This window comes from Lathyrus oleraceus, chromosome 2 (assembly GCF_024323335.1).
Source record: "Lathyrus oleraceus cultivar Zhongwan6 chromosome 2, CAAS_Psat_ZW6_1.0, whole genome shotgun sequence".
Lineage (NCBI taxonomy): Eukaryota > Viridiplantae > Streptophyta > Magnoliopsida > Fabales > Fabaceae > Lathyrus > Lathyrus oleraceus.
The window spans coordinates 360,352,630-360,364,885 of record NC_066580.1 but is presented as its reverse complement, the minus strand read 5'-3'; positions in this window follow the sequence as shown (position 1 = coordinate 360,364,885).

Genomic DNA, 12,256 nt, shown 5'->3' with positions numbered 1-12,256 from the left:
CCCATGTTCGGGCAATGGGTTCTTCTTCACATTAGGGCCTACGTCCTAAAAACATAGAATACCACACCTCACAAGGTCTTGAACCTTGGTCTTCAAAGGGTAACAATTCTCCACGTCGTGGCCGGGAGCACCAGAATGGTAAACACAATGTAACTCGGGCTTATACCACCTTTGGGGGTTAGCAGGTATAGCCGGTGGGTCTCTCGGAGTGATCAATTTCCTCTCTATCAAAGAGGGATATAGTTCTGCGTACGTCATTGGAATAGGATCAAAAGTGATCTTTTTCCTCTCGTAACTCGTGCTAGTTTGATTACTATTTCGAGGCTGGTAGGCCTGCAGTTGCGGACGATGTTGTTGTTGCTGATATTACTGAGGTGGTTGCTGATGGTTGCTATGTTGCTGATACTGTTGATTATCTCTAAAGACAGGTGCTATATGAGCCACCTAGTGCTGGTTACTGGCGAGACGCACAGTCTTCCTCCTCACAGAGGGTCTTCTTGGTTTCTCATTGGAGGTCACAGCATGTGCCTCTCCATCTTTCTTCTTTCCAAACATCCCATACCGTTTGGCAGAAGAGCCTTCTTCTCTGGTCAGATGTCCTTCTCTAACCCCTTCTTCTAGACGCATCCCCATATTCACCATCTCGGTGAAGTCAGAAGGAGCGCTAGCAATCATCCGCTCATAATAAAAAGAACTTAAAGTCTTCAAAAAGATCTTAGTCATCTCTTTCTCTTCTAGCGGAGGCACGATCTGTGCTGCCACCTCTGGGCGTACTCCTTAAATGTTTCTTTATCCTTTTAGGACATGGCTCTCAATTGATCCCTATCGGGAGCCATATCCACGTTGTACTTGTACTGCTTGACGAAGGCTTCGCCGAGATCATTGATGGATCGGATGTTCGCGCTGTCTAAACCCATGTACCAACGCAGAGCAGCACCGGATAAACTATCCTGAAAGTAGTGGATGAGCAGTTGGTCGTTATCGGTCTGAGTTGACATCTTCCTGGCATACATGACCAGGTGGCTGAGAGGACAAGTATTTCCTTTGTACTTTTCAAAATCAGGGACCTTGAACTTCACAGGGATCTTCACATTTGGAACTAAGAAGAGTTCGGCAGCAGACTTGCCGAAAAGATCCTTCCTTCTGAGAGTTTTCAATTCCTTGCGAAGCTCAAGAAATTGATCGTTCATAGCATCCATCTTCTCATAAACATCTGGACCCTCAGACGGCTCAGAATGATAGATGGTGTCGTCTACCCTGGGCAAATATGCACGACAGGAGGAGGAACGGCAAGGACTGGGCTAGATGCCGGTAGAGAAGCAAAGGTGGGAATAGGACCCTCAGGCATGAAATTGGGAGGCATCCCCCACGGGAACCCGGTTGGCATGGCTGTTGGAACAAAGTATGCACTGGCAGCAGGCACAGTAGAGGAGACAATCTCGGAGATGACTGTCCTCTGGGGAGGAGTTGAAGGTGTCGGAGAAGACTGGCTCTGGGCAGCCATGAATGACTCCATTAGGGCAGTCAATCTGGCCATTTCCTCTTTGAGCTCGCGGTTCTCTTGCTCTAAGTGATCCATCAGTCTTGAAATGTTGGCTTTAGTGTAGTATCGGTGAGTCAGCTTGTCTTCAAAAATAATGAAGGACACAGAGTTAGACCACAGGGCAAGGGACCGGAAACAAAACCTGCTTATACGTATGATGCATGCAATGCTTTGTGCATATGATTTGTTTTTTATTTCAAAGGAACTTTAGAGTTTTATTTGCAAATTCTGGAAATATTAAGCATTTTATCACATGTGGAAATATCTCATCAAATAATATCAGGGAAAAGAAGTGCAGCATCGTCAATCATATATAAGAGAAAGGAAAATAATCGTCCTATGGATCCCTAGAAACAATCATCTAAAGCTCGGGACACAGGAAGATAAGATGCGCGAAGCCTCTTCACCTCCCTCTCATAGGCTGCCTCCATATCAACCTTCTCTTTAGCGAGTCGATCATACTTCCTCTTCCAGAACTTAGAAGACTGAGGAAGTAGAGAAGTCCATACATCATCAGCATCATCAATAACCTGATGTTCAAGAAACTCAATCAACGCATCCTTCTCCTTAATCTGCTGAAGCAACTCTTCACGTTCACGGATCCAGGCACGTGAACGGTCTTCGTCTCTCAACTCCTCTACTCCTTGATTAGGGAGGGTTGAAGGCCTAACCATAATCATAGGTATAGGTCTTGGATACTCGTAAGGCATGAGATACTCAGACGCCCTCTTCCTAACCCAAACAGTGTAAGGCTCCAAAGCGATGCAATTCTTAGGACCCAACTCTTTCCTTCCTTTCCTATGAATCTTGCGCCAAGCGTGGACCATCCTAGCTTTCAAGCCTTGGGGATCTTTACCATCCTGAAAGAATACACCCTCTAACAAAATGTTATTGGGTTTATCCTTTAAGGGGAACCCAAGCTGCCGACGTGCCAAAACAGGATTGTAGTTAATCCCACCACATGTACCAAGAAGAGGTACATTGGAGAATTTGCCACAAGAGACAATAATCTGCACACCATCATACACATGGTTATACCAAGAGATATCATCATTAGTGAGAGACATAATTCTCGTGAACCACCGTAGACATTCCTTGTTCTCCCTGAAATCGACTGTCTGAGGTAAGTGAGAAATAAACCACTTATACAACAGAGGCAAACAACACACAATGGCGCCACCACCCTGTAAGACCCCAATTTTGTCCCTAAGATCCCTCATGGCATCATATCATAACATTGCATTTCCTCAAGGATCATTGGACACCTTGCTTCCTTCCCTGTGGGTGGGGATCTTCTTGAGAGTGATTCTTGATCACCAAGCATTCCCTGTATTTGTGTATCATTGCTTTTCTTTTATCACTAACCAAAAGTACAAAAATATGTCATTAACCCTTTGTCTTGCAGGTGAAGCATTAACAGGTCAAGGCAATCAAACGCATTCATTGAGCAATAGATGGTGGTCATTCTTGAGATTTGGGCCCCATGATCATTAAAAAGAGTTCATGTGAGCTATGATGTCATTTTGAAGCAAAATCCCAAGTGGTAGAGGCATTGAATCTCATCAGAACATTCTCAGATCATCTGAAGACCTAGAAAGTCAACTGCAAAGTCAATTGTGGATTTGGAGGTGGGAAGTGATTAGAGATGCTTCATTCATGTTCAAACAAGTCTCATTTGACATTTCAAACACTCACATTGAAGAATTTGAAGTCAGGTCAAGAATTTCCAAGAATAGCAAGTAACCCATAATTTGAACTTTCCAAAAATGGAAATATTTTGGACCAACTTCAACTTAATATTACATCATCAAAAAAGCTTCAAATGAAATTTTGTTGAACATGAAAGTTGTATATCTTTCTCTCCCATTTCCAAAAAGTCCAAGATCATGAATTTCTAATGTGTGGTTGAGGAGATATGATCAAATCATGGCAAAGTGTGTTTGAAAATTCAAATGGGCATAACTTTTCAACCAAAGCTCCAAAATGAGTGGTTCTTTTTGCAATATTCTCCTCATGACTTGTAGTTTCTTAACATCTCATTACATGGCTTGAATTCCATTTGCATTATCATGTGCTCATTCATGAAGTTTTTGAAGAGAAATTTCATAAAACCATTTTGGATGATTGTATGCATACAAAACCAATTCAAAAGTGTGCATGGGCCTTGTTTAAGAGGATTTGGATCAGATTCGTGCACTGTTCACGTGGCTACCTCATACATGGGGGTGAAAATCCAATTTGTGCATACACCTTAAAACTTGATTAATTTCAATTAGCTTTGGATTAAACAGGTTTTAAACATGATTAGCATGGCATATATAAGGATAATCCCAACTGTTTTCAGCAAAAACTACACTTTTCAGATCTAGATTCAAGAATCACAAAATTTTTCTCTCAAAAATATTTTGAAATTCTTCACACAAGAACCATTCCTACTGATTGATTCATGATCCTGAAGCATTTTTGAGAAGAATTGGACGTGGAATTGAAGCAATTGGTGCCATATTGAGCCATACTCGAAGCTTGAAGGTTCCATGGATTTTGCAAATTGAGTTGGATTCGGGTATGCTGGAGCTTCAAATTCATCATCAACCACTTCATTAAGCATTGTAGAGAAGATTTGAGGCGTTGCTGAGCTTTGTGGAGCACGATTCCAACTTCTGTTCTTCAAGAGGTCTGGATTCGATCTTAATTATTCTTGAATTCATTATGATATTGTTGTAGATCGTGTTGTCGTGATGAATCTGAGCTTTGAATCGTGTGATTTGGTGCTGTTTTAAGCTAGATATGCATGATTGAAAGTTTGATGTTCAATTTTATTTTCTTCGATTTGATCTTGTTGTGATGAATTATGTTGAAATGCTTGTTGATCTTTGATGTATGTTAAAAATGCTGCATGATGATGTAATTGATTTTGATTTCTGGAGAAATTTTCTGGAGCTTGCATGAACACGTACACTGTTCATCTTCTTCGTGAGGAAGAAGATGAAGATCATATGATTTCCAGTTTTTGCTACGAAGTTGCCACGATTTTGCTACGAAATCCATCATTAGCTACGAAATCCTGGGAATCGTTTCCAGCGCTAGGGTTTAAGTCAAAACGGTGTCGTTTTGATTGCAGTGCACCAATTCAAAAGTGAACATGGATCGATTCCTTCCGAGCGAGTTTTTCAAATGCCTTGCCATTTTTCTTGTTTCCCTCCTATTTTCACATATCATGTCCATTTTGATTTTCAATTTTTTCCTTAACTTAGAAAAATCATATAAAATACAAAAATGCATCAATTTCACTCCAATTTTTTGCACAATGCTTCTTATTCTGTCTAGTTTTTTATGAGCATAAAATTGCAAGTTGTGCTTGGCTGGAAAAATAATTTGTGCTAGGATGATTGGATACATATGCATATTTGACCTTGCCTTGCTTATCTTATCATAAAATGCTTGTTTCTTATCCAATGAATGTTAAATTTTGCATGCTGATACTAGACACATTGCTTGACATTTTGGTTTTGGTTTGGTATTTTTCCTATGCTCCATTGCTGTTTTATGCTTGTGCTACCTTGGTGTGACAATTTGTGTCACACCTTTGAATGTCCAACTTGTGCCAAGTGATTGCCATGCCAAATGATGTCCAATGCTTCTGATTTTTTGTATGTGGATCATGTTAGATGCCTTGAGCGTGCATGATTTTTTCCAGATTTATTTGAATCATTTCTGTTTTGATTTGAATTTTTAATTCATGTTGATCACATATGAGCTTTGAAATTGCCTTTGACTTCACTTGATCATGAAATGCTTTTGGTGATTGATTTTGATGTGAGCCTTTTTTGGATATGTCAATATGAGCTTGAAGTTGCTTTGTGTTAAATTTCAGCTCCTGTTTTGAATTTTTTCTCCATCTTTGACCCTAGGCTTTGACCTAGTGGTTTGTTACTTACTTGTGAGCTTTGATTTCAGGTTGAACATCCAAGTTCCATAGTTGATGATGCTTCATCATTTGAGTATTGATGTTTGCTTTTGATTACTAACATTTGTGTGTTTTGTAGGTTGATGCCAATTCATTTGGGTTTGCCTTTTGGCTTACACATTTTGTACATTGGGATTGTGTATTGCTTATTGATTGTTGTCTGTTTGTCTGAGTTTTGTACTGGTTTGTTTAGTTGTTTCCACAGGTACTTAAGTTTCTTTAAGTTCATTTTGAACTTTGCTTTGCTTGGTTGCTTAACCACTTAGGTATAATCTCTAATCTTCATGTAGTCTGGAAGACCTACTGTTATTGGTAGGCACCTGTCTGAAGCCCTCCTTAAGAGGCAATGTTTGTGCTTGATTAACTTTGTGCCAAGCAGGAAAAGTCCTCTTATGAGGCAATTGGCAGATAAAAGAGATGTGTAATCCATCTCCTGCTACTCAGTGTGTCATTCACCTTGCTCACACCATGTGTTGATGCATGGTGAATAATAACCCAAGATCTTATAGAGTCAATCATTTGTGGAGAAGAGTTCCAACTTTCTGAACTCCCACACTTTCCATTGATCAAAGCTCTCCCTGACCAGGGATAAGAGCTATGAGGCACACCCCTCATCTCCATTTCATCTGCTTCACCCTAACTCTCAATGTTAGGGTTAAGAGCTCAGAATACCCCATTCCAGTTGGCTGTAAAGCCTAACCTTGCTTGAGCCTAATTGATTGTATATAGTGTGTGCTAATTGACTTGTTTGTCTGCTTACTCGATTCATCTGTACGTATTTGCTTATGTGTGCCTTTGTGCATTTATCATCATTACTTGTATATCATTTCATAAACATTGTTCATCACTTTGTGACATTCTGTTTTGTCCATTGAGGAGTCAATTGTAAGTCCAGTTATTGGCAGTTGTTTCCTATGATCTGGAGGGATTTGGAACTAAGACCATTCATTGGCATTCCTTTCCTTGGAGTCGAGTGTAAGACCATTTATTGGCAACTTGTTTCCTCTTGCTTATTGCATTTGTTGTTTGTTTCTTATGAGGAGTCAATTGTAAGTCCAGCTATTGGCAGTTGTTTCCTATGATCATTCTTTGGAGACTAGTATAAGTCCATTGATTGACATCTGGTATCCATTTTGTTATGTGAGATTAGTATAAGTTCATTGATTGGCATCTGGTATCCATTTTGTTTTGTGAGACTAGTATAAGTCCATTGATTGGCATCTGGTATCCATGTTTCATTTTGTTTTAGGAGATTGGTATAAGTCCATTGATTGGCATTTGGTATCCATTTTGTTTTAGGAGATTGGAATAAGTCCATTGATTGGCATCCGGTATCCATTTACTTTGTTCATCTCTTATTTGCTTTATTGCCTATTCCAAAGGAATCACTTGAATCATCTACATATGATCTCAAGAGGTGAACATCTAAGAAGTTTTACTTCCTCACCCTCCCACCTTTTGTTTCTCTAAACCTCCATTTGCATGCTAACTTGAAACTTGAAAACTATTGTGCAAATATTTTCATTTGTTTTCAAATTAGAAACCTAGGCCTTAAGCCTCTGATTTTTCAAACTTCATTTTCATAATACTTCTTTTGAATTGAATTCTAATCACACTTTGACCATCTTTTGTGAATAAATTCTAATTGATTAATTCCACTCATTCAATTGTTTTGTGGCTTTGTCCATTCTTGATAAGTTTTCATACATTAGCCATAGGTTTGATTTATCCTGGTTGGTTGATGTTAATCTCACCTTTTGTCCTTAGTGATTGAATTGTAAGACTTCCTTGCTTATTATAGGGTTAACCCTGACTAGCAAGTTGAAGCTTTTCTCACATGGTGGACTTGTTGTTTGTATAAGGTTGAGTTTTCTCCCGTGGATAACGAAAGACCTTAGGGCTTTTGTTTTAAAATCAATTCACCCATACTTTTGGAAATCTTTTAGCCGAACTACGGCGTTTTGATCCTTACCTTCCATGGAAAGGTACGTAGGCAACGAGTTCATCCGTTCAAACACAAAAATAATAACTTGTATATTCTTTCTTTATCCCTTCAATCCATGTTTGCACAATAAATATTTCATAAACAAATAACATTTCGTACAACAAGTTGTGAAAAGGGCTCCCTAGGAGTACCTAGGACGTTTTGGATGCCTAAAACCTTCTCATTGCGTAATTAACCCCTTACCCAGATCTCTGATCTTTTTTATTAGTTTTCTATGTGTAAAACTTCTTAGGCTTTTGTTCGCTTTTTAGCCATTCCTTTGGATAAATAAAAGTGCGGTGGCGACTCGATTCTTTGTATGCTTTGCTTTTGATTTAATCAATAAATCATAAAGTGACGAATACACCGCTACAGAAAAGTGGCGACTTTGCTGGGGAAGTTTCCTTGGTGGTTTTGCCTACTTTTCACCCTTGTTGTATGATATTGTTTATTTGTTATATGACATATTTTTGTACAATTTGGGATAACTGTATTGATTGTAATGATTGAATTGCTTGATATACAATTGTTGTTTGCTTGGTGATCTCTGTGAGATGAGTTCTATACCCGAACTCGACTGCACCTTAGGATAGGAGAATGGCATAGTCTTGTCGACTTGTGTGGAGTATTCCTTAACAAGTTGACTTGCGAGTCCATTCACTTGGTGGAGGTCATGTTGGATTAATAATGTCACACAAGTTATTTGTGGTTAGGCATTATTCTTTCAATCATGTGCCTTAGAAGCCAAGGACCTTAGTTTACCAAGCCCATCTTGGCCTATTTTTAGGATGTAGTGCGGAAGTCGTTCGGATGTAAGATCTGATGCGATTGTTACGCGATACTACACTCATAGGAGTCTCTCTTAAGAATATTTTTGGAATACGAGTATTCGTTCCTCCGATAATATTCGAAATATGGGATGATGACTATGGGAACCTCTTGTAGAACATGTTCGGCAGGTTTAAACCCTATTACACTCCCTTTGGGTGGTTCTTAACCGAGACACCATGCTCGTGACTCTCAACAAACCCGTGATTCATGGTTGAGTCATTCAGACATCCTTAATATCAATGGAACTTGGGTGTTGGTAAGGTGTAAACCATAATCCACCAAAATGGATGATTGATATTAAGGATGATTGAGCCGGTTCATGTATCGTTAATATCAATGGAACTTGGGTGTCGATAAGGTGAAAACCATAATCCACCAAAATGGATGATTGATATTAAGGATACTATGAGCTTTCCCATGACCTTTGTTTGGTGTGATTTGCTTGATCCTTGAGTGTGATTGCTGCATTCATACATTCATGCATTCATCTGCATTCATGTCATCAGAAAAATCAGAAAATTTTCAAGGAACTTAAAGGGTTCATTTGCAAAATTTTCATACATGGAAAGACCAAAAAGGCATACAAAAAAGTACAGCTTTCGACAACCCGATCTGAAAGAGTTAAGGAATTTGACATCTTATGTATTAGATCCCTTGGGTTTCAAAGCTCGTTATGGGAAGCTTCTGCCTCTATTGACTACTCAGGTTGATGAAGGGTTGATGAGTACTTTGGCGCAATTCTATGATCCTCTGTATCACTGCTTCTCTTTTCCGGACTTTCAGTTGTTGCCTACGCTTGAGGAGTATGCTCATCTTGTGGGTATTCCTATTCTGGATCAGGTGTCGTTGAGTGGCTTAGAGAGTATTCCGACTTCTCGAGAGATTGCAGACTTGTTGTACATAGATGAATCCCTGATTGAAGCGCATATGACCACCAAAGGTGGAATTCAGGGTCTTCCTTCTGATTTCCTCATCGCTCAAGCTACCGTTTATGGGAAGGCCATGAGTGAGGATGCCTTTGAGGCCATATTCGTGTTGCTCATCTATGGATTGGTATTGTTCCCCAACATCGACAAATTTGTGGATGTGAACGCCATTAGGATCTTTTCTGTTCTTAATCCCGTTCCTACTCTATTGGGTGATACCTATTTCTCTTTGTATCTGAGGAATGCAAAGGGTGGAGGAGCTATTGTGTGTTGTTTGCCTCTGTTGTATAAGTGGTTTATTTCTCACTTACCCCAGACGGTTGCTTTCAAGGAGAACAAGGGATGTCTACGGTGGTCTACGAGACTTATGTCTCTCACTAATGACGATATCTCTTGGTATGATCGCGTGTATGATACAGTTCAGATCATTGATTATTGTGGTGAATTCCCTAATGTGCCTCTTCTTGGTACATGTGGTGGGATCAGCTACAACCCTATCTTAGCACGACGTCAGCTTGGGTTCCCCCTAAAGGATAAACCTCATAACATTCTGTTAGAAGGTGTATTCTTTCAGGAGGGTAAAGATCCCCAAGGCCTGAAAGCCAGGATGGTCCGCGCTTGGCGCAAGATTCACAAGAAGGGTAGAAATGAGTTGGGTCCGAAGAACTGCATTGCTTTGGAGCCATATACTTCTTGGGTCAGACAGAGAGCATCAGAGTATCTTATGCCATATGATTATCTGAGACCTACACCGTTGGTTGTGGCTGGGCCTTCCACCCTCCCTAACCAAGGCGTAGAGGAGTTGCGAGAAGAAGACCTTTCACGTGCCTGGATCCGTGAAAGAGAAGAGTTGCTTCAACAGCTTAAGGAGAAAGACGCTCTGATCGAATTCCTCGAGAATCAGGTGATAGATGATTCGAATGATACCTTGACTTCTCTGCTTCCTCAGTCTTCCAAGTTTTGGAAGAGGAAGTATGATCGACTTGCTAAAGAGAAAGCAGATATGGAAGCAGCATATGAGAGAGAGATCAAGAGGCTTTGTGTATCTCGTCTTCCAGCATCTCGAGCTTCTAGGGATCCATATGATGTTTATTTTCCTTTTCCCTTGTAATAATTGACAATGTTGTACTTCTTTGTCTCAAATATATATTTGATGAGATATTTTTCCATATGCGATTAAATGTTTTAATATTCAAAATTTGCAAATAGAACCCTAAAAGTTCCTTGAAATAAAAACAAAGCATATGCACAAGCATTGCATGCATCATCTCGCATAAGCAGGTGTTGTTCTGGTCTTCTTGTCTGTGGCCTAACTCTGTGCTCTTCATTTATTTTGAAGACAAGCTGACTCATCGGTACTACACCCGAGCTAATTCTGCAAGAGTGATGGATCAACTTGAACAAGAGAACCGTGAGCTGAAAGAAGAAGTTGCCAGACTGAGCGCTCTGATGGAGCAATTCTTGGCTGCTCAGAATCAACCGTCTCCACCGCCTGCAACTCCTCCCCAGAGGACTGTTATATCTGAAGTAGTTGCGTCAACTGTGCCAGCTGCTAGTGCCCATTTCATGCCAGCCATGCCAGCCGGGTTTCCGTGGGGTATGCCTCCTGGTTTTATGCCAGATATTCCAGTTCCTACTTTTGCTTCCATGCCGGCATCTAGCCCGGTCCTTGCAATGCCTCCTCCTGTCGTGCATACCACTCCCAGGGTAGACGACACCATCTATCATTCTGAGCCGTCTGAGGGTCCAGATGTTAATGAGAAGATGGAAGCGATGAACGACCAATTCCTTGAACTCCGCAAGGAATTGAAGACCCTTCGAGGGAAAGATTTGTTCGGCAAGTCTGCTGCTGAACTATGCTTGGTTCCCGGTGTTAAGATTCCCGTCAAATTCAAAGTCCCTGACTTTGAGAAGTATAAGGGGAACACCTGCCCGCTCAGTCACCTGGTTATGTATGCCAGGAAAATGTCTACTCAAATAGATAATGATCAGCTGCTGATTCATTATTTTCAGGATAGTTTGTCTGGTGCAGCTCTTCGTTGGTATATGAGCTTTGATAGCGCAAACATTCGTTCCTTCAACGATCTTGGTGAAGCCTTCATCAAGAAATATAAATATAATGTTGATATGGCTTCTGACCGTGACCAACTCAGAGCCATGTCTCAGAAGGACAAAGAGACATTCAAAGAATACGCCCAGAGGTGGCGAGAGCTGGCAGCTCAGATTACTCCTCCGCTGGAAGAGAAGGAGATGACTAAGATCTTTTTGAAGACTCTTAGTTCATTTTATTATGAGCGGATGGTCGCTAGTGCTCCCTCTGATTTCACCGAGATGGTGAACATGGGGATGCGATTGGAGGAAGGAGTCCGGGAAGGACGTTTGACTAAGGATGAAGGCTCTTCTAAACGATATGGGGCGTTTAAGAAGAAAGATGGGGAGGCACATGCTGTGCAATCCCATGTTAAACCCAGAAGACCCTCTGCCAAGAGGAAGCCTGTGCGTCATGCCAGCAACCAGCATCAGGTGGCTCATATAGCACCTGTCTTCAGAGACAACAATCAGCATAATCAGCAACAACCTCAGTATCAACAGCAGCATCGCCCACAGCAACAGGCTTACCAGCCTCGCAACAACAGTAATCAGGCTAATTTGAATTATGAGAGGAAGAAGATCACTTTCGATCCAATTCCTATGTCATACACTGAGCTATATCCCTCTTTAATAGAGCGGAAACTGATTACCCCGAGGGATCGTCCGGCTGTGCCTGCTAACCCGCAGTGGTGGTACAAGCCCGACCAACATTGTGTTTATCATTCCGGTGCTCCGGGTCACAATATAGAAAACTGCTATCCGTTGAAGACTAAGGTGCAAGACCTTATGGGATGCGGCATTCTGAGCTTTGAGGACTCAGGCCCTAATGTTACGAAGAACCCATTGCCCGAGCATGGGAAGTCGGTTAACATGGTCCAGGGTTGCCCTGGCAAATATAAGGTCAAATATGTAAG